This window comes from Mustela nigripes, chromosome 13 (assembly GCF_022355385.1).
Source record: "Mustela nigripes isolate SB6536 chromosome 13, MUSNIG.SB6536, whole genome shotgun sequence".
In the NCBI taxonomy this organism is placed as follows: domain Eukaryota; kingdom Metazoa; phylum Chordata; class Mammalia; order Carnivora; family Mustelidae; genus Mustela; species Mustela nigripes.
In genome coordinates, this window is record NC_081569.1 from 45,708,390 (window position 1) to 45,731,895 (window position 23,506).

A 23,506-nucleotide genomic window follows, 5' to 3' on the forward strand; every position below is an offset into this window, starting at 1 on the left:
TGGAAGGCCACCCTGTCCAGGTCTCCTCTTTAACCCAGGAAGAAGACCATACGGAGACCTCCTCCTCCGGGATGGACAGCACCCCTGCACTGGCCTACTGTCTCCTCCAGGAGGGTGATGACCTGCGGACTCCTCGCCATTGGCGCTTTCTTCAATCCCCCACCGCAGGCCACCCACTCCCACCTTCACACCCTTTGTCGATAGCTCCTTTCACAAGGTCGTCATTACCCACTAATTGTCCAAAATCTCATTCCCTCATCCTTCTTGGTTAAGGATTGATTTAAGGAATGAGTTCAATATCCCTGCCGTCCCCAAGTGCTTATTAATTCCCAGAGCCTCCAGCTCCCCGCGCAGACCCCGCTCACCTCGCACTGCTTCCCCCCTCACTGATTGGTAAAGCCCCGGCTTTTAGGCCTGCAGGATGGGAGGCCTAATGTGCACTAATCTATCATTACTTCACACGGCTGGCAGAGTGACGGATGGCGGCGCTGGACGGCACGGCGAGGGAGATGGCCCTCCGCCTCCTCCAGGTCCAGGCAGGAGTCGGAAGTGTGCTCCGCAGGAGAATGACTGCCACCTTCCTCTGAGCGGGCAGGGAAGGCACTGTCTTGCAAGAGCGGAGACCCAGGATATCAGCCGGAACCAATATGTGCCTGCTCTGGGCCTTGCCTGCCTGCCTCCCTCTCCATCCATCCCGGGGCTGGAAAGCCACCCCATCTGTCCCTCATGGGCTGGATGTTGCCCACCCTACATCCCCCGCCAACACACACACACCCATTCACTCCCCAGCCTGCTCTGTGGCCTAGGGGGCAGACCTGCATGGACAATGTCAATGGGCAACCTTGTCCCCTGCCTCAGCTAGCGCTCGGCCAATGGGGAGTCCCAGCAGCAGACGGGAGAGAAGAGAATGAGGCCAGACTGCTCATGGGACCGTCCTGACCAGCCCCTGCAGGGTTGCCTCCGGCTCCCTGTGCTCAAAAGTTCCCAGCTTCTGTCAGGTGACCCTCCCCACCATACACACACCCTTTCTCTCTCTCTCCACTGGCCCGTCTGTGCCTCTTTGGGTCTAGGGTTGGAAACACCCACTCCCCCTCAGCCCTTGGCTGCCTTCCCTCTGCTCTGGCTACAACCTTGTACGAGGCCCTTCCGTCAACTCTCCTCTAGGGACCCAGTTTGAGCATGCCACCTGCTTCCCACTGGAACCCTGTTAGAACCCTGCCCGACAGGGCTCATGTTACCAGTGAGGAAACTGAGACCCCGGGAAGACCAGGGCTTGTCCTCACTCGCATGAGCTGATAGCAGGACTGGCTCCAGAACTCAGTCTTCTGACTGGCTAATAAGATTTTGCCCTCCTGACTGCTCTGCACTCCTTCCCACAGTTCTTATTCCAGCCACACTGGGAGAAACACGTTCTAGACACCACTGGGGCTCCTAGAACTTGTCCCTGCCAGTGACAGTAACAACAACTCAGCACAGACACTCCTGGCAACCCCTTCCAGAAGCTACGGCAACCACTCCAGGTATCTCTGTGGCCTGGGACATTTTCCCTAGTTTTTTATTTGCCTTGTTGGGCAACAGGGCAACTCCTATTGAAAATGCCACCTGGGTGGCTCAGTGGGTTAAGCCACTGCCTTCGGCTTGGGTCATGATCTCAGGGTCCTGGGATTGAGCCCCGCACCCAGCTCTCTGTTCAGCAGGGAACCTGCTTCCCGCTGTCTCTGCCTGACTCTTTGCCTACTTGTGATCTCTCTGTGTCAAATAAATAAATAAAATCTTTAAAAAAGAAAAGAAAATGCTGAATCCAGGGCCACATAAAGCTCCAATCAAGAGACTGGAAGACCGAAATTTCTAGCAAAGTCCTCTCTCTTTTTACCTAAATCCTTCATTACGGGAGATGAGTGTGTAGTCAGTGAGTTTCTATTCCAGCTCCTTAAGAGACCAGGGGCAAGGCTAGGCCCTAGAGTTTGTCTAGGAGGGGACATAAACAGCCAATTCCACAAACCTGAGGCTGAACGACAGACTCCTCCCCTCCCTGTCCAACGGGGAGGAGACCAACGAGGTCCAGAGGGACAACCCCCAGCCCTGAGACTTCTTTGGTAGTGCCCAGACCCGTCTTCCCGCTGAGACCCACGGGAGCCCTCCCACAGCAGGGGGACAACCTTGGCCATCTGCCCCTCGCAGAGTCTGCACACACTTAGCCACAGTCAACAGTCATCCCAGCAAGTAAGCCAGTATTCCCTTTGATCACCAGGAGCCTGTCCTCCGAACAGTCTTCCAAAGGTCTGGCAGGCTCTCCCACCGGTGCGCATGCGCACTCTCTCCCTGAGCTAGGGCCCTCCCGCTGGGCTCTGGTCACAGGTCTCCCACTCCCGGCCTTGTGGTCTGTTCTTGGCACCTCCTTCTGGCTTGGTGTCAATTATTCCACAAGGATTGGGAACCCCAAGGAACTGCCAAGTTCACATAACCTGGCCCAAATCCAAAAAGTCAGCAGCAAATCCTATTGCCTTGCCACCTTCAGACGGAATAGACATCAGCCAAAAAGGCTCCCCAAAGGTCACTGAGGCCAGAGACTGGAGAGGGGCTGAAGCGAGAGGGCTAGGATCGCTCTCTCATAGGCCTCTGGGAACTGTCCCATTCCACCCCTTCTAAGAGGGGGAAAAAGTGTCTGCCCAGGGTGTAACCAAGAGAAAACTGGCCCCTGTGAATTGGGGCATGTATATGAGAGAGCTCCTGGGCCAGTCCTGCCACTGAGCCCTTCCCCATCCTGGCCTCTTCTGTCAAAGGAGGGGTGGATCCGTTCTGCCTTTCTGCTGGGAGTGATTTGACTGCATTTTTCCAGGGGGAAGGAAGAGCAGTGGCCCAGGTACCACACTCTGGACAACCAGATTCCATACTGCCTTTTCAGAAATAGAGTCCCTGGGAGGAAACCCCACCCAGCACCCCCCTCTGTGTCTGCTGTTGGAAGAAGCTGCTCTGAAGGGCTCAGCTCCTCCCACCAAGGAGTTAGAGTCCTCAACCCCTGACAGAGGCATCCTGTGCCAGCATCCCCCTCCTCTCTATGCCATCTTCTTTCAAGCCTCAATTTTCTAGAACTGCACTGTTCCATCTGGTAGCCACATGTGGCTACTTAAACCCAAGTTAAGCAAATGCAAATAAAATTTGGAACTCAGATCCTCTGACACAGGAGTCACATTTCCAGAACTCAATGGCCACACAGGGCCAGTGGCTATGGTAAAGCACAACGCAATCCAGAACGCAGAAAGTTCCTTTGAACAGCTCTGACCAAGAAGCTAACCTTTGTTTCTATTCCTCCAGTATCCCTAATTCCTTCCTGCTATAGAGTCAGACCCCTTTCTCCAGTCCTCCGCTCTGGGGAGACTCCTTGGTGGTTCTGAATGCGGATTCACCCCAAGTGACCATGGGCTAGGGCCTCCTGTCTGCCTGGTCCGGGACACTTCAGTCACCCACCAGGATCTGAGAAGGACACAGTCAAACTAACCATCATCGGACACCTGAGACAGGTTAGAGACATTAAGCTTCAAACAATGACAGTGATCACTGACCACCCCGTAGCCAGCAAGATGGGATATCTGTCCGTTGCTCATTCCTACCGTTCAAGGATGTCACAGCTTGCAGGCAGGGGGCGGGGGGGCGGCAGGTAGAGGAAAAAGAGCCAGAGAACATTTTGAGGTTTGGGAGATTTCTACGGACTTGATTCAAGGGAGCTCAGCCAACCCGAGTGATCATTTTAGGGTCCTCATCTTCCCAGAAATTATTCATATACAGGGGTGGAAAAATCCCCACAAGGGGTTAAAAAGCCAAGAAAAGACCTTCTCTGACAGCACCGAGGCCTGGCAGGGATGGGGGCAGGGTAGCAGGAACCAGACAGCTGAACAGCTTATCCAGAAATTACAAGAGGCTTTTAAAAGTAGAAAACTTACCATATGTCAAGCCTATAATGTATAGACAATAATTATTTTCCACTGCATTTTTTTGGTCTTTAATTTCATGGCGAATATCCCCTCTTACATCCAGCATTCAGGCATCACTCTTCTCTTCACTTAATATGCAAAGGTAATCTTTCTACTCCAGTGTCACATAGTCAATAATTCCTGTCCTCCGGTTCCAGGGCGGGGGAATCGGAGGGGAATGTCACATTTTAAATTAGTAACAGCTGTGTTTAGGGTTTTTTGTGTTTTTTTCCAATTTCACCTCCCCTGATGCCCTGTAAATATCATGAGCTCCAAAAAGCAACATGGGGCGCCCTATATGCCCGGGTCCCCAACTCAATGGTCGTTTTGAGGGCTTTTCTCTGAGGACAGGTTGTGCCTCAAACTGGACAGAGTAGGGAGCCCAGAACACCCGTCTAGTCCCTTCTTCGTCCACAGTGGACATAGAGGGCCTCCACGTGAAAATCTGTGCTTCCCACTAACATCACTTTGGGGTGGGGTCCTCCCCGGTCCATTTAGAGCACCACCCATTCCCAGAGGCTACCTTTGCCTCTTCCAGAGATGTGAGAGTTAGGAAAGCAAGGCACCCAAGGCTGAAAATTTTAAGGCAGCGCTGGCCCTTGGGTGCCAACCCCCCACCTGCAGACCCCAAGAGCCGGCGCCACCTTCACTGGTTCGGTCCTAGGCGCTCTGCCGGCCTCAGCCAGGTCCCGGCCCTCCACAAGGACCAACCCCTTATAGGTCTGGAAGTCAGGACCAGGAGAGAATTGGGAGGTTTGGGGGGTGCAGTGGGGATTCTACCCTGAGAAGAAAGAGCGACTCGGGAATGGAGTTCATTAAAATGCTTCAAGGGACTCCAAACTGTGAGAATGGGGTGTGTGTGTGTGTGTGTCTTGAAGACAGGGATTTAGCAAGAAATCAATCAACACACATGCTGATAACTTATTCCATGACAAAAAGGAAACAAAAACCCCATAAATTTCTACAGCCTTTGGGTAGCCAGTGTCTACTGCCACTAATTAAATTTCTAGAACTTTCGCTCCCCACATCTCTCAGAACATGGTCAATCTGTCAGTCATAGGAGACATTGCCAGCCCCAGCTGTAGGGGGGCTGGTGATTCTGGATCCTCTGCCATACAGCAGAGGAGGGGAGGAGAGAAGCCCACAGCAAGCTTAGGCTCCCCCATTCTGACCTGCTCTCCTTCCTGACCTCACTATTCAGAGAGGAAGTAAAGGAGTTAGAACATTCTCTAAGATTCCGAAGGGGATCAGCAGTCAGTGAGGTTCCTGGCAGCAGCAGCACTCTCAGCTGGGACCTGACATTGGGCGGGCCTTCCTGTGTGGCCTCCCTGGGAAGGTGACCTGATGGAAAGCAGACTCTCCAAGTCCCTTCCCAGAGCACCTGAAGCTCCCCCTCCCCCCACCTCTCCCTAAGCCTCACAGAATGAGATGGGGATGCTTTCTCCCTCACAGGCACCCAGGAGCCCTCACTCACCTCACAGGCAGGAGGACATGGTCCCATCTTCCTCTTCAGAATGGCTTGTGGTACCCTTTCTTATTCATTTATGGGTTTTTTTTTTTTTTTTTCTATTTCCTCAAACAGTGTGTGTCTAGAATGAATACCAGGCTCTCTCTGGCAGGAAGAAAAGGAGCATGGAGGGGAAATGTGAGAGCAGTAATCCATTGTAACACTTTAGGGGAAACTGCAAGCAATTTCCATTCTATTGATCCTCCCTGGGCATCAAAGCCACACTCAGTTTATTTGGAAAATTAAATTCTGGAGTGTGTAGCATGAGGGGTTCTAGTTAAGCTGTCTTCCTCTACGACCACAATTTAATTACGATCTCACACGGGCTGTCCATTTAAATATAGTAAAGGAACAGAGCACCTAGGAGGCTCCTTGGGTCCCAGCCCCTGTCCCAGGGTGTCTGGCCATAGTGACCCCACACCCACAACAAAAGAAGAACCCTATGAATCTCGATTATTCTCAGCTGACCACTCAGCTGCCCCTCAGGCTACCTCTCATTTACATTTTTACTTATGCAAGTTTTAACAGAATATATTCATTAAAATGTTGATGATTGCTAAATTAACCTAATTTGTGGAGTGTGCTCCTTTTCCAAAGGTAAGTTTTTGATCTTAGCAAACACTATTATTAGAAACAAAGTAACATTACTTAGGCACAAACTGGATACAATGTGTTAACATATTCATTCGGGGAAGAAGCTAAGAATCAAAGCACAGTATGTCTGATTCCAGAGTTGAGTGTTCAGACTTTGGAAGTTCACAGACAAGTAAAATTTATGCACAGCTGCCTGCATGAGCGCACGTGCACACACACAGACACACACACACACACACACACATACACACACATGCGTGTGCCTGACAGAGAGTTGACAACTTTTAGCCACATAAAGACATTGCAGTCATCTTCTATCCTCTACTATCATCCCAATTTCACAAACACTTGGGATATAAGGTGACAATCGTAAAGTATAGTCCTTCAGAGTCAATAAATTTAGCTTCATGAAGAACTCACTACCTTGTTTTATTTTCCCAATCCCATCTGTGAAAATGTGATCACAGTCTAACACAGATCCACAAACCACCCTTGGCAACCCCTGGCACTGACTGGTTTTTCTTGACTAAGTTTTGTTTATGTCTTTTTTAAAGTAGGCTTCACACCCAGCATTGGTCCAAAGCAGGACCTGAACTCACAACCCTGGGATCAAGACCCTGAGATCAAGACCGGGACTGTAATCAAGAGTCGGATGCTTAACCAACTGAGCCACCCAGACAACCCTCTTTTTTTTTTTTTTTCTTTTTAAAAGACTTTATTTATTTGACACAGAGAGATCACAAGTAGGCAGAGAGACAGGCAGAGACAGAGAGAGGGGGAAGCAGGCTCCCTGCTGAGCAGAGAACCCGACGCAGGACTCGATCCCAGGATCCTGAGGTCATGACCCGAGCCGCAGGCAGAGGCTTAACCCAGTGAACCACCCAGGCACCCCCAGACAACCCTCTTAAACAAATTTTTGTTCAGGTGTGATGCTGGCAGAGGGGCGCTGTATCTGCTGAGTGCAGAACTCAGTCTCACAACAGTCCAGAGGAACTGACCTCTCACGTCTTTTGGGTTCCTCCACTGCTGACCAATTTGCCCCCAAAAGAGATAGAGTCCCACTAACATTTTCCCAGAGGAACATCCTCTAGAACCAACCAGTCAAGCCTTCTAGCCTGAGCCTCATGAAATCAGCACAGATCCTGGCACATGGTAGAATCTCTCTTAGCTGCTGGATTCCAGTGAAAAGTCAACACGTGGCTCCCCTTATACAGAAGAACCCCCTCCCAAAACTCCCAGCCTCCTCTTCTTCAAGGCAGCCCCTCTCAAGACAACCAGCAACTAGAACAGGGAGGGAAGCAGGCAAATGCTTCCTGAGACAAAGGCAAATCAAGTCTTCCATTCCTCATACCCTCCACCCTCTCACTGGTCCTGAGATCCTTTTGAACAAAGTGACTTTTCTCCCCCACTGTAGGTGCCAAGGGTGAGAAGGAACAGCAGATAGAGCCACGGTGCTTGATCTCCCAGGGGACATCAGCAATATTTGACACGCTGACCAGCTTTCCCAAGAACAGAACTGTCATTAAGCCAAGAGGGAAATCATTACCTGATCTATAAATGATTACACAGGAGTAGGAACTGTCTCTCCGCTCTGAGGAGTTTGCAGAATCGGGATTTTAAACAGCGCTGCAAACTGGTGCAACAGTCAGCTCCCTGGAGCAGCTGGTGTATTATTCACAGGAAGAAAAAAAAAATCAGAAGTTAAGGTACTTCAGGCGCTCAAGGGAAAAGAAAAGGTCTCAGGGACTTTGGCTATCAAAGGATTTCAGACCATGGGCTGTGACAGCCGGAAACTTAATTCAAAGAAAAACATAACTATTTAGATCTTCTGCCTGACAGTTTGCTGAGGTCTTTCCACCAGCAAAAGAAGCAATTGGAGTCAGAACTGCAGGCAACTCAGGTCATTTAGCCAAAGACACTTGCAAAGATGGAGACTGAGGGTCAGGCTATGAGGACAAAGCTATGGGTAGCAGTGGGGACCTGGACACATCCTTAGCTGTCCCTCGCCCTTCCCTGACAGAATGGATGAGAAACAGGTTGTAGAAACACTCTAGAGAGAACTTGGCATCAGTAAGAAACCATGCACACTGACTCTTCCTAGAGCAAGAGGGCGGGTCCAAAACCGTGGTGGTGAGCAAGAGAAGCTGGGAACGAAGGTCTGCAGCGCAGCTAAACGTGTGTGAATTTAAAACAGGTGCTTGCAGAGAATGACACTATTCTAGAATGATGTGTGCCTATTTTAGAACAAATTCTGAACCCGTGAGAGGGAGTAACTCTAGGGGGAGGGTAACGAAGGTGAGGATGGAGAGCAGAGAAAGTACACAATGGAAGCCACAAGAAAGAAAGGCCACACGAAGGCTGACATTGACCATGAGTGACTGAGTGGAATTAACTCAGCTCCTTGCACCTGTATGTAATCCACAAACAAGGAGAGGAAGCAACTGAGGTCCTGAGAGCCAGAGACAGGGCTCCTCAAACACTAACGTGCGAACCAGTGTCCCAAGGATCTGGTTAAAATGCAGCTTCTGAGCCCTCGGGGCCCGAAGTTCTGTATCACTCACAAGCCCCCGGGTGACAGAGAGGCTGCTGGTCCACAGACCTCGCTATGGGCAGCAAAGGCTTAAGAGATTTACCCTCTATAAAAAATGAGGAGCAACGTCCAAGTAAAAGACTACCTGTCCAATGGATAAATTTCAAAATAATTGTGCTGCCTGCACGAGGATAGACAAACGAGTACATTATCTAATGTATGCTTCCACTTGTATAAGCTTCTAGAACGTGCACACTAATCCTTGAGGACAAAAGGCTCATCAGTGGTCGCCTGGACATGGGGCTGAGGGGAATGGGTGGATTACGGAGGAAACTTTCCGGGATAGTGGAGAGATTCACGATCTTGAGTACAGTGATGGGTTTTCCAGGCATATACATATGTCAACACTCGTCAAACTGTATACTGCAAATATGGGTAGTTTCTGGTGCATCACTTATACCGCAACAAAGCTGAAAACAAACAGAAAAGGATCCGCATCCTTCCTCCCCACCCCCACTGAGGATGCCCTGTTTGCACTTCATGCTGAGAGGAACAGCTTTCTAGCTCGCCCGCACTCCCACCTCGGAACCGGTCCCCCCATCGCCTCCACCCCTCCCACCTCAGGCCCACCATCCTCTCACCCCTGCCTGCTTGGGAATCCATGCCAACTCTACCCTCGTCCTCTCCTCGCCCATCCCACCTCTGCCTCCCACCTGCTTCCCCCAACCTCTCTTGCACCCCGTCCTCTCTCCACGCTGTCATGCTTCCTTTTACTTCTCCCAAAACACCACCTTTCCACCCACTCTGAATCTCGATCTACAAGGCTCACTCGACTTACCTCCTCCCCATCCCTCTTGCCTGGTGAACTCCTACACATCCTCATGTCAGCTCAGGTGTCCTTTCCCCAAGAAACCAGCCCCCCTGCCCAGGCTCCTTTGCTCTACACCTTTCTGGAACCATGTTCCTTGCCTTCCACGCACATACACCAGTCTATCACCATGACTCATGCCTGCCTCTCCCACCGCACTGTGAGCCCTGGGAGGGGGAGCCATGTCCTTTTTGCTCACCTCTGTGCCCAGCACCAAACACAGGGCGGAACACATAGGATGTGCTCCCTCATTTGTTGCGAGAGTGGTGAACCTTCCAAAAGGACTTTGGCCATTGCTAGGCAAAGACATTTCCAGGTTCGGGCCAGTAGCTCATTTGCCCCCATCCCTGTACTACACTGCCCTCTGCCAGCGCCTGCTGCCGCAGAGAAGATCCACCAGGAACACAGGCTGATCTGAAAGTTCTCCCTCACGTCCAACCTGATCCCTAACCTTCCTTTCAAAGCACACTTTGCATAAAGTAAACAGCAAATTGGCTTTTGTAGGCTTTTTTTCTTTCCACAATTTCAACACCACTGTGTTTCGATGTAATTATTTCCTTTCTGGGCTTGTATCCCAAACTCCGGCAATACCGATGAGAGTGGGAAGACAAGTTTCAGAGGACGATCTGGACCCAAACAAAAGTCCCCTCAGGCAAGACAGCCAAGCCTTGGGACTCACTGCCAGCCCAGGGTGGCCCAGGGTAGACTCAGGAGACCAGAGGAGGCCACCCCAAAAAGAGGGTGCTGGTAGGGAGTAGCCAGGCAGCAGAGAGGCCAGAAGAGACAGGGGTGCCTCACAGGAGTCAAAGGTCACGGGCAGTGAGTCAGATGCCCAGTCGGCAGCCAGGCACCAGGCAGACCAGCTCATCAGAAGCAGAACCTGGCAACAGGGTGCAGAGAGCCCTAGAAATTAAAGGGCTTAAAGGGTTAGCCAGAGAGGCATCGCGATCCAGAGGGCTAGACTAACCCCAAACAGCCGCCACGCAGCCACCACTCCTGCCCTTCTCTTTGCCACAGAGCTACCTTTCCCATCAGCACACCTGGTCACCTCCTGCCCAAATCCTATCTAGATGTCAGGACCCCCTCAGTAGCTCCTGGGGTGGGGGGAAGCAGCCCTCTGGACCCTTCCTCATAAGTTCAGTTCTGCCCAGCCAGAGGGGGACATGGAGAAGAGTGAGGTGCCCAGGACCCCCAGACCCAGGGTGCTCCCTGACAAGACTCCGTAATTCTTAGACTTCTCCATCACTTCAGATGGTGCAGGGAAGGGAAAGAATTGTACATACAGACCCTCCGGGAGGCAGGGAGAGGGGTCCACGGTGAGCTGCCCTTGAGGTCTGTGGTGCGGTCCACAGCCCAGAGTTTGTGCAGAAGTAGCCCACACCCGGGCAGTCTGCAATGGCTTCTATTGTAAGCCACAAAGGGTGGTGATGCTATAGGCCTCCCTTCTCTGTCCCTGTGCTGACGGAGCTGGCATCATTCTCTGAAGGCATAGAGGTCACCAAACATGGCTTCCAGAAAGAAGGATGGGGACAGGGAACTCCAGTGGGAGTTCATCCTCAAGAAAAGGCACAGAGCACCTGACATGTGTCTAGTCATGGGTGTACTCCCCGTCTCCATCACTAGGGGACCCTGCCTGTCACTGAGTGGTCCTCGCCCTGCTAAGCCAATTCCCTTGCTGAGCCGCCATCTATTCACACAATGGGTGCATGAGGAAGGAAGCCCTAAGGCAAATTCCCCTCATGCCAATAACAAAATGCTAACTGATGGACAATTTATAAAGCACTTTCCCTCTGTCCTATTTGGCAGCTAGGACAGGCATGATTATCACCCTTCTCGTAATGAGGAAATGGGCTCAGAGAGGTTAAGTAACTTAGCCAAGGTCACAGAGCTAGTGACGGCTGAGCCAGAGCTTAAACCAGAAGCAATAGTAGCTTTGAAGAAAATGCCATCTACATTTTAATCCTAGTTCTGCCAGTTTGTCAGCTGTGTGACCTTGAGTGAGTTATTCAACCTCTCTGAGCCTGGTTTCATTTCTTTCTTCACCCTCTGCCAGGGAGAGGGGAGTGAGGGGTAAGAGGCAGAGGGAGAGAGAGAGAGAGAGACTCCCAAGCAGGCTACACGCCCAGCACAGAGTCGCAGGGCTCAATCTCGCAACCCTGAGAGCAAGACCTGAGCTCAAATCAACAGTCTGCCACTTAACCGACTGAGCCACCCAGTGCCCCAACCAGTTTTCCTTTCCTAACAAATGTATTAATTACTATCACTCTCACAAGATATGAGGGAGAATGAAAAGCAGTGAATATGAAAGTAACTACACGGAAAGCAGTTAATAAATGTTTGTTTCTTCTTTCCAATTCCAAATTTTAAAACATACTGTTTTGGGACAATTCCAACACAGAGGTTACAAAAGGCTTTTCGGTGAAAAATGAAGCACGTTCTCGTCCTCGAGAGAAAGGAGAATCTAGGAATATGTGTGGCCAAGCATTTCTCTGTCTTCGGCCACCCAGGCACAGCAGCTCCTTCCTCCCCGTCCCTGGCCTCTGCCCGCTCTCTGTACTATGGGGCAGCCCAAGCAGCAAGCCCAGGTCAAGGTCACCTCCTTCCAAAGGAAAGAAAGCGGCTCCCCTGCAGGGTCTGGGGGCCTAGCCCAAGTGTTCCCTTGGAACCAGAATTTCTGTCAACAGCCCCAAGCCTGGTCACAGCTGGAGTTCCACCACCAGGGACCAGCCGGAGGCAGCTCCTCACAGCCAACCTCTAATCCCAGCAGGAGGGCTCCAACTGGAGTGGGCAACATGATAGCCATCCCCGGGATTCACAGGCAAAGCCCCTCCTCTCCCATCTATGTCCCCTCACCCACAGTCCTGGGAGGAGGGCAGTAGAACCTCTGTCAGCCCCAGTCTGCGGGGAGGAAAACCACAAAAGATTGTCAAGGGTAGTGTGACTTGACCTCCACAGACTAGAGCCCAGGCTTCCATCGCTTCCATGACCGATTCCAGTGCCCTTTACACCGAGTCCCACATGCTCCCCGAAGACTCCTGCCAGCATCAGACCTCAGCTTCCCGGTATCGATGTCAAGTCCATGATGTTTTGATAACTGAGCTATGGTTATGTAAGAGAATGCCCTTGCTTTTAGGAAATACACATTAAAATATTTAGGGATGGGGTGCCTGCGTGGCTCAATGAGTTAAGCCTCTGCCTCCAGCTCAGGTCATGATCTCAGGGTCCTGGTATGGAGCCCCGAATCGGGCTCTCTGCTCAGCGGGGAGCCTGCTTCCTCCTCTCTCTCTGCCTGCCTCTCTGCCTACTTGTGATCGTACTCTGTATCAAATAAATAAATAAAATCTTTAAAAAAAAAAAAAAGAAAGAAATATTTAGGGATAAAGGAGCATTGCATCCACAACTATTCAACAGTTTGGATACACACACACACACACACACACACACACACACGCTCCACTGGGTTTCTCAGCCTGGGCACTGCGGACATTTTGGGCTAAATCATTCTGTGTGGGGGTAAGGGGTTGTGGGGTGCGGTTTCTGGGCATCCTAAGATGTTAAGCAGGATTCCTGGACTCTACCTTATGGGTTCCCATCTCCCACTCAGGAGTGACAACAGAACTATCTCCAGGCATTACAAAGTGGGGGCAAAACCCCTTCCTGTTAAGAACGAAAGAACCAGAAAGCATGGTAAAATGTTAACCTCAATTTCTGTAACATTCCTATAAACATGAATTAATTTCTATATAAAAAGTTCAAAATAAATAAAATTCTGTGAACACTTACAATCTAAAAAGGCAGAAAGAAAAGCCCTTGCCAGGTTACCAGCTCTCTGTCTCCACCCCAAAGGGTTTCTTTGCTCCCAGGTCCTGGATCCCACAGCGAGCATTCACTGCCTGTCAGAGCCCGCTCGACCTTCCAGGCCATGGGGAAGGTGCTGGTGCGCCCACTCCACAGATGGGGAGCCCAAGGCTGGGGGGGCGGAGAGGACCCCAGGTGCTGCCGCTCCAAATGGAAGGGGGGGCCCTTAAGCCCAGTGCGCAGCCTCTTCCGAGGATCTGCCCCTCTGCTCCCTGTGCCCCCCTCCCCACCACCAGCACCTCTGTGCACCCGGCTTCTCCCAGCCTCCACCTTGCAGAAAATCGAAAGTTAACCACAGCCTGTGCGTCTTTTCTTTATCCTCCTTTCCCAAGGGGTGGGGGGTGGTTTGGGCAAAGCTGCCTTTCAGACGTTTCCCAGTCAGCAGATTTTGCCTCCTGCCTTCGCCTTACAATCTGTGGTTATTCTGAATCGAACTGGCTAGCTGCCATTCGGAGCAAATTGGTTATCCAGGGGGAAAAAGGAAAAAAAAAAAAAAAAACCCAAACTTTTAAATAAATAAATAAATAAATAAACTAACAAACAAATCAGCCAAGGAAGGCGGTGGTGGAGGAGGAGTGGGGGAGGGAAGAAACGTACACTGCACAAAGGCAAATTGGAATTATTTAAAAATTAAAAGTTACTTTAAATTATTTAACCTAATTACCACCCGACTCTCGCAGGGAGACAGCGGCTTGTGTTCTGTCGAGCGGAGAGGATAAAGCAGAGTCCTCTGGCAGAGGAAAGGGGAGACCAAGTGAGTCAAATGTTCAAAACACCTGTGTGTCTGGTGGGGCTGGACGGGAGGGAGGCAGTGGTCACCCCTGGCAGTGAGAAAGGGAGGTTCGAGAAACATAATTAATGTGGGCGTCCCATTTCATGGTTTACAAAGCACCATCTCGTTTTTTATTTAATCCTCACACCTACCCCACAGTGGGCTCCCCACTGCAGTCCCTGTGGTAGGCCCGGAGTGGCTGGGGCCAGGAAGGGCTCAGCCCAAGGTCACAAAGCTGGGAAACAGTAAGCCCAAACCCGGGCCTGGAGCCCTGCCCTCCTGCACAAAGATGCACTGAGGCCCTTTTATCTCCCTGCTCTCCTGGGCCAACCTCCAGGAGGACCAGGGGAGGGGACAGCAGGAACAGGGGGGCTCCAGTCCGAAAGACCCCAGTTTGAGTCCTGCCTCTGCTGCTTCGGTCCTGAGCGATGCTGGGAAAGAAATGTCACCTCCCTGAGCCTGTTTAAATCCTCATGGTGGGAGAGGAGGAAGATCCTCACCTGGCAAGACTTCTGAGAGGGTTGCGAGAGCCAGTGCATCTAGACCCCTTGCACTTAGCAGGTGCTCAACGCCTGTGGCCCTTAATGGCTCCAAGGAACAACTAGGGAAGTCACAGTCATTATATGTCCATCCTACCAGTGAACTGCTGGGCCAGTAATTTTCAACCAGGCTGCACTCTGGAATCATCACAAAGCTTTGAAAATTCCCAAAGCCCATGTGGATCCCCAGAGCAATCAAATCAGAATCTCAGCATATTAAAGGCTTTCTAAGTGATTCCAACGTGAAGCCATGGTCAAGGACAATGATACTCTGTCTCCACTTAGGATATAAACATGAAAGTACACGTTACTCTGTAGCTGGTAGGATTCAGGGTGAACACTAAGTGGAGATTTCCTAAAGGGTTGTCGAAGACAGACGCAAAGAATAATGTAGGATGTCCCTCCACGGGGATTGGCAAGAGCAACCCTTTGTGGTAGAGGAAGAGCTGGGGGTCGGGGGAAGCCTTCCTCCAACAGGTCTACAACTGAACTGAGCAAGGTCCCAGGTAGGTAGGATGGGCAAGGAGTGAGGGAAAGGGTGAGTACACAGACCATTCAAAATGCCAGTCAGTGACCTGTTCAGAAATGCTGGTCCACCTGAGACCCCCCCACCCCAGAGGGACATTCCAGATGATCTGACCCTTGCTACCCCACTCAGGGATCTCAGAACATGCACACCGTCCCCAGAGTGCCTCCATTCTCCCACCCCGCATGGCATACTGAGATTCACAATACACCTTACGCAGGCCCTGGGCACTACCCAGAACTTCAATTTCCTTTCTATTAATCCAGGAAGGGTCTAATTTGCATGTAATTTGCATAAATTTGCTTGTTTCCATTTAAGAAATACCCCAACTCCAAGCAGGTGAGATAAAATAAATTGGCTTATTTATTGTCCCTCCTGCTGCAATTGTATTTCAACCTCACCTCTTGGAGCGCTCACAGGGGAGATTTTAACACTGCAGCCTGGAGAGGACCTGCTAAGGGGGATGAAAACAGCCTGGCTGGACTTTTAGGGAGAGACCAGTCATGGTCTCCTCCCCCAGACCAGGCCACCAGGGCTGCCTCAGAAGGAGGACCCGAGCACTTTCCCTGTTTTAACTATAGCCCCCCAAAATCGCAAACCCTATTCTGCTGTCCTGTCTTGCAGTGGGGACCACATTTCCTGTCGGAGCCCAGGCTGGAGGAAGCCTGCTCTTCAAAATGGTCATTTTATTTATTAGAGACACACTCTCAAGGCCAAAGCACAAAGGATTCAGCTGACGTGTAAGGTCCCTCCTGACTCTAAGCTCTAACTCAGGGGTTTCAATTGATGCTCGGCATCACACAGTTGAGTGGAAAAATCCATTATGTTAACAGCTGGCACCAGAATTCCTTAGGGAGGGAACTGTCTCAAGGGGGAGAAAAGCCTTTGATATACCGCTTGTGGGACCTGGGCGCTGAGGGTCTGAGACCACTGAAGCCAGCCAGGCAACCACAGAGGGGTGCCATGGGGACAATGCCATGGGGAAGGTGCCGCAGAAAGGGCACCATGGGAAGACTAGGGTCGACTTTACTCCTAGAATGGTGAAAGGCTAAATGGGATGAGGTCCAGGAATGATGGTGGGGGGGCAGTTTGGGGAGAGGCTCTGATGTCAAGATGGCTTCAGACTGAGCCATCAACCCAGATGAACCCCATACCACCATCAGGTTGCGGAAATTTTGAGGAGAGCATGGGAGTGGCAATGGAGCATCTCTTCCCTAGATCACAAGGATCTGGGAAACTCACGCTGAAAACTGGGTTACACTCTTAAGGAAACCTACTAAACAGCAGCTCAACAAATGGAAAAGGCATTCTGCTAAACTATTCATAGCAATCCTAAAATATAGGCTGTATCATACTCCCAGTCTACAGAAGACAAGGCTGAGGCTCTAAAAGGCTGCATGATTTGCCCAAGATCACATAGCTAGAAGGTACCAGAGCCGGGATTTGCCCTCCACCTGTAAGGCTCCAAACCACCACATTACACCAGCTAAGCCTCTCAGCTGTCCTGTAAAGCAAGGAGGACCAGCATGGTTAGGGATGAGTTTCAGTAACCCCAAGTGACTCACCTTAAGATCCTGGCTGGTAGATGAATTCATCTGAATTCAGCGTGGGCCCTTTTCTCTGTACTATCCTCTGCCCCTTTACAAACTGCAATTATCAAATGAGCCTATGAGTTGGTACTAGCTGCTCATTTGGCAAAATGGCATTTGGATATGGTGTGATGGAGAAAGGGCTTTGCTTCAAAATCTACAATCTGATCCCTGCTCTGTCACTCTCCAGCTGTGTATACCATGCAACAAGTTATTTCCTCTCCCTAACCCCCAGTTTCTTCATCTGCAAGACGGGGAAGACCTCCTATCCACAGACCTCAGAGGATAATGAGCATAAAGGATTTTGAGGTACAAGGCAGAGCCCTGAACCCCCAGGAGAGAAACGAGTTTAGACAAAGAGAAAGAGGGATAGGAAAGACTCAGTGCAACATCCCTCACATACCCACCAGGCTCATAGGAACATTTCTAGCCCTCTCAGTGAGCACCCCAACCCCCATGCTGGGGCTCCTCATCAGAAGGCCATTTTCCACTCCTCCAAGTGACCTCAATCCTAATCTCTTTTCCTTTGAGCAGGAAAGCATGGTGCTACACCCCAGTGCATCTATGCCCGTCTCTGCCGGGCCCCCACCCTGCACCCAGCTCCCTGGGAGCTATTGCTACAGCCCACTCACAGCCCCCTGTCTTCAAAGGAGGAACATCTATTTGTTTTCTCCTCTGCTTCTTGATCCAAAGAAAGACCCAAATGCTAAGGAATGGTGCTTCCAGAAACAATTAAATGGCTCACAGCTTCCCTCACCCAGAAGAAAGGAATTGGCTTTAAAAATGAACACCCAGGCTTTTCACATCCTGATGGAAGGATGTGGCTCAAATCAGTCACCACCAAGATACACTAGTTCCATTTCACAGAGGAGACAGCTGCACCTCTAGAGATGCCAGTCTGATGGACAGATACAGAAGCTGCCCCCAAGTTCCCTCTCTGATGGGGGAGACATGGCCCCTACCACCAGGGAGCTCCCTTTCTGATAGAGGAAACACAGCCCCTGTTACAAGAAGCTCCCTGTCTGATGGCAGAGACACAGCCCCTATTCCAGGAAGCTTCCTGCCTGATGAGGGAGACACGGACCCTGCCCCCTCTTGGAGCATTCCTAGATGCTGCAAGACATGCATCTACTACCCTAGGAAACCACTATACCAGACAGGAAGCCCTAGTGCTTGCCCTCAAAGAGCTATAAACCTGAGGAAGGAGCCTCCGACTGAACCTCCCCTTTGGACGTATCCCCGGTCTGCAGGAGGTTCCTAATCAAAGATAATGTAATCCAGGGATCCTTGTAAGACATTAGCCAAGCCAAAATATAGAGGGAGACTTCCAGGTCTTTTAGAAAAAGGGAGAAAGAAGGAGAATGAGGGAGAGGCAGAAGATAAGCCAGTGCCCCAGTAAATTGTAACTCCACTTTCCAGAGGCAAACATGGCACACAACCCCCTTCTCTGATGCTCCTATTCTGTTCTTCAAACCGGCACAAGGACCTGTCATCCCAGCACACGAGCTAGTTCACCAGGAAGCACACCTTCCCTTGAGTGGACAAGCGTCAGTGTTCATCTGAAAGAGAAAACAGCGCTCGGGGACTAGACCGGCATGGTCACTATGCACACACACACACACACACACACACACACACACACCCCTAGGACCCTGCCCCGCCCCACTCCACTCCATCACAGTGAGCCAGCAATGAGGAAGACCCTGACACAGAAGCCCAGCTCCCTCGCTTCAAGGATGGAGACCCTACAGTGAGATCCCACTGCAGAGCACCCCCCCTTCCTGTTATCAGACTGAATTCGACTCCCTGTAAAACCACTGGCCAGCACCCTCAGGGAATCACCCGCACACGCCTCCCCCTGTCCAGCTCTGGGTCTGTGGAGCCTGTCCTGAGACACCAAGGAAATAATATGTCGAGTCAGAAAACCCGGCTTCAAATCCTACCTTCGTAACCAGCAAATTACCTAACCTCCCCAAGCCTCAGCTTCCTCATCTTTAGAATGGGAGTGATAAGAATATCACTTATCTTTATGAGAAGCCGATAAAATCAGGTAAGTGAAAGAAGTTTGTTACTTGCTAAGAAGCCCTATCAAGTCTGTGATGTGGTGATCAGTAAAGCCTCTAGGAGAGCATGGTTGGGTGGGGGGGGGGGGTCCCACGCACATTACGCATCCCCGCAGGGCCTGGTCCTTTACCCGCCAGAGGAACTGTTCCGTGGGTAAGCAAGACACCCCCAACCCCTCCATCCTCCCCTGGATTGCCCGCACAAGCAACACAATCCCTGGATCACGACAAATCCTTAAACGCATTTCTATTTCCAGATTAGTGTCATATGTTAATACATTATCAGTAGACAAGGGTCCAGCCTCTGCTAAATAAACCATTTTAGCATTTCATGAAGACCCTTAGGTACTTTCGGTTACAGCACAAAGTCTGTTCTTTAACTCCAAAGCTATGGAGAGTCCATATGTTGTAACCCATCCCCCCTCGGCTGTTCCCGGTCTCAGGCTAAAGTAGATTCATTTTGTTAACATGGCTGCCCCCTGGGGAGCTTGGGTTAAGCGTCTGCCTTAGGCTCAGGTCATGATCCCAGGGTCCTGGAATCAAGCCCCATGTTGAACTCTCTGCTCAGCATGGAGCCTGCTTCCCCCTTTCCCTTGCTTGTGCTCTCTCTCTTTCAAATAAATAAATAAACAAATAAAATCTTTTTTTTTTAAGATTTTATTTATTTATTTGACAGACAGAGATCACAAGTAGGCAGAGAGGCAGGCAGAGAGAGAGAGGGGAAGCAGGCTCCCTGCAGAGCAGAGAGCCCGATGTGGGGCTCGATCCCAGGACCCTGGGACCATGACCTGAGCCGAAGGCAGCGGCTTAACCCACTGAGCCACCCAGGCACCCCAAAATCTTTAAAAAATATATGGCTACCGCTATGGTGTACCCAATGACTCCCTTAGCCCTTTCAAAGGTTTTTCATTTTGTTCATTCATTTGTGCAACAAAAATCTGTTAAGCACAAGAGGTACAATATTAAGCAAATACCAACCCAGGTATCACCTGGTTTCCCCCAAGGGCATATGCACAGGGAGTCTAATTGGGAGGCAATCCCAAGAGGGCACGAGACAGGGATAAGAGGAGTGAGAGAGGAGAGACCAACAACACAAAGACTCACTGTCAAGTTGGCCAACCCTGTGTGCAACTGGGCTCACCCTGCTGGGACTCCTAAGGAGCGGCTCAGACGGGTCCACGCATAAAATGATGGGTAGAAACATTTATCCATCGCCATTGTCTTCATGGCCTAGGTACAGCCACACTGGTGTCACCTCCCCTGCAATTCCACCTTGGTATATGGATTCTGCCTGGGGTCTCTCACCTCAGTGTCAGAAAAGTCCTGGGACAGGAAGCAAGAGGCCCGGGGATGAGTCTAGGAGAGGCCCCCTCAGATCACCTCTACGCAAAGCAGGTCAAGGCCTGCGTGGAACTGGCTGCCCCAGCAGGGACTGGAGTAAGATGAAGCCAGGAGAGGCTGGGAACTGAGGCCCAAGAGGTACCAGTGTGAGCCATGAATGGCAGAATGCAGAGGAGCTAACCAGAGATAGCTGAGTAGCAAGGAGCGCTTTCCAAGCTGAGAAAAACGTGCAAAGGCCCTGAGGCCGGAGGGAACACAGAGTGTTCAGAACACTAAAAGGCCGGTGTAGCTGGAGCTCAGGGGGAGAACCAGTAGTGGGAGATGAGGCTGGGAAGGCAGGCAGGTGCCAATTTTGGCCCATATTAAGGAGTTGGAAATTATCCCAAGAGAGATGGGAGCTACTGAAGGGTCTTAAACAGGTATAGAGAGAGGCTCATTAAGAACTTTGTGTAGCAGCACCCGGGTGGCTCAATCAGTTAAGCATCTGACTCTTGATTTCAGCTCAGGTGATAATCTCAGGGTCTGAGACCGAGCCCCATGTTGGTGAGAAAGGACTTGGTAGGCTACCTCATTGGTCCCAGACCCCTCCCAGCTTGACCTGTCCCTCTGTTTTCTTGACATTATTCGTAAACCTTGATCCTGGGTAAGGTCCCTGAGTCATGAAAGTCTGATCTCATCATTCAATGTTTTGTGTCCTCTCATACACCGTCTCATCTCCAGCTTCACTAAATACATATTTTCCCTGCCTTTCAGGCCATTGTCTCTCAAACCACTTAGGTTTCTATGTTCCAACTACATCTGTAAAGTCTCCAAAATTCCTTTGTCCTTGACTGCATCCTAATGGGTAGCTCAGAGACCCACATCCGGTCTGCCCAACAGAAGTTCAACGTCTCCTCTGGTGAGGATGCCTTTTATTAATTCTCCCTGGGCCCCGGTCCCTCAACACGGCCTCCAAGTTTCTAGAAATCATGCTCATAGAGCAAGTTACATTTACCAAGAAATAATTAAAATAGTTTTTCCAACTTTAAATTAATCAAAGACGTTCATAACCACGAGTCAAGAGCTTCTGATCAGCGTGAAGCTACCCACCATGTGAACTTGACAGCATTTCAGATGAAAGCCGAGAAAAATGGTCTCGATGTGGATAAACGTTGAATGGGAGATGGGAGGAAGATTCTTTTTGAAATTTTGGAAATACTTAAAGGGACCCCAGGCTGGAAACCACTGCTTTATATATATTCCTTTATTCTCATTCACTTTGTTCCTCGTCTACCACTCCTGTGGCCCTCCAGAAAGCTCTTCGATTTTCCCCAGTTTATTTGCTCCCGCCTTAGTACTTCCCACCCGCACGATCTTAATGTCAGCAGCAAGCCTGAAGCTCACCACGAATATTGATTTTCAAATCCCATGTAAAAATGCAAATAACCATCTCAGGAGTAACCCCCTGGGTATGACTTTGATCCCCCCATGGGCCCTTTTCTCTCTACCTGAATGTCCTCATAGCTTTGGGTCCCAGCAACCCTCTGCGTGGCCCCAGGCTCCACTTCCCTCCCCTTTCCAGCAGGCGTTCTCCAAAGGGAGGTGAACGCATAGATCCATGATAAGCAAGGAGGAAAAAAATTAAATCTCCTCTTTATATTACTCTATCAAAAAGGAGAAAAATATTAAAATTAAAATTAAAATATTAAATGCTTAGTGTGCATGAATAAGCGGTACATGTATATACTTTAAAAATACACACATATTGGAAAGGAACTCAAAACTTTCCTTATGAAGGGCAGTGGACAATCCAAAAAATGTAGATGTCGTTGCTGAAAATATTCTCCCCATCCCCTTCCCTCCTCACCATCCCCCCTATCCTCCCATCCCCAGTCCTGCTGCCCTGGGTGTTTTTCTAGTTGTCATCTCCTCCAAATCTCCACTCTTACTATCCGCTTCAGACCTCTGGCTTGCTCTCCGCCCAGTCTCCTGGACTCCTTGAATACTCACTGGCCATCAGCTGGGCCTGCACCCTGCTCAGAGCCCTGGGTCTCTACTTACATGGATAACTGTGGAGTCGGGACAAATCAACAATATAAAAATGTCACTTGAAACGTTACATAATGTAGTCCAAACTAGAAACTGTCTACATTCCTACCCGTAGGATATTGGAGAAAAAAATTATGGTATATCTACAAAATGGTCTATGATGCAGTCATTAAAAATATATAGTCTAGAAATTTCTAATAACATGGCAAAATCCTCAAGCTGTATAATCAAGTGCAAAAGCAGGGCTCAAAATCTACATACAGTGTTATCTTTCCAAAGGAAACATACAAATGGCCAACAGATATGTGAAAAAGTACTCAACATCAGCAATCATTAGGGAAATGCAAATCAAACCCCCAACGCGATAGCACTTCATATCTGTCAGAATGGCTATCGCCAAGAAGACCAGAAACAGCAAATGTTGGCAAGGACATGGTGAGAAGAGAGCGCTGTTGGTAGGAAAGCAAACTAGTACAGCCACCATGGAAAACAGTATGGAGGTTCCTCGAAATTTTTTAAATATTTACACATTTTAAATTAAAAATTAAAATTAAAATTTTAATTTTAAAATTTTAAATATAATTTAAATTAAAATTTTTAATAAATTAAAATTTTTAAATAGAGGTACCTTACAATCCAGTAATTCCATCACTTTAACTTGAAAAGATATCTGCACCCCCATGTTCACTGCACACATTGTTTACAGTAGCCAAGACATAGAAACAACCTTTATGCCCATAGGTTGATGGATGGGTAAAGACGTGTGATGAAGATACACACACACACACACACACACACACACACACACACACAGAGGAATATTAGTCAGCCATTAAAAAAAAGAAGAAGAAGGAAATCCTGCCATTTGCAACAATGTGGATGGACCTTGGAGGGATTATGCTAGGTGAGATAAATCAGACAAAGTAAGACAAATACTGTATGACATCTCTTATATGTGGAATCAGAAAAAAAAGAAGAAGAAGAATTCCTAAAAACAGAGAAGAAATTTGTAGTTTTATAGTTACCAGAGACAGGGGATGGGAGTGGTCAAAAGGCACAAATTTCCAGTCATAAGATAAATAAGTTCCGGAAATATAACATACAGTAGGCAAATGTAGTCAACAGGGCCGTATTGTGTATTTGCAAGTTCACAACACAGTACTATGTACTTGAAAGTTGCTAATAGAGTAGCTCATCAGATCACTCATTACAGGTAAAAACTGTAACTATGAGAGCAGATGGATGCTAACTAAACTTCTTGTGGTTATCACTTTGCAACATACACATCTATCAAAACATTAAGTTGTATACCTAAATCCA

General features: G+C 49.6%; 1 protein-coding gene across 13 annotated transcripts in view; it reads right to left on the reverse strand.

The window, feature by feature from the left end:
- Positions 1-23,506, reverse strand: part of MEGF11 (multiple EGF like domains 11) — a 341,793-nt gene that overhangs the window by 267,785 nt on the left and 50,502 nt on the right. The window contains exon 1 of one of the 13 annotated variants that reach the window (XM_059372311.1): positions 7,619-7,643. The exons of the other annotated variants lie outside the window; for them this stretch is intronic. The gene's annotated coding sequence lies outside the window, so the exon portion shown is untranslated. Of the gene's footprint in view, positions 1-7,618; positions 7,644-23,506 lie in introns of those variants that run through there. 13 annotated transcript variants of the gene reach the window in all.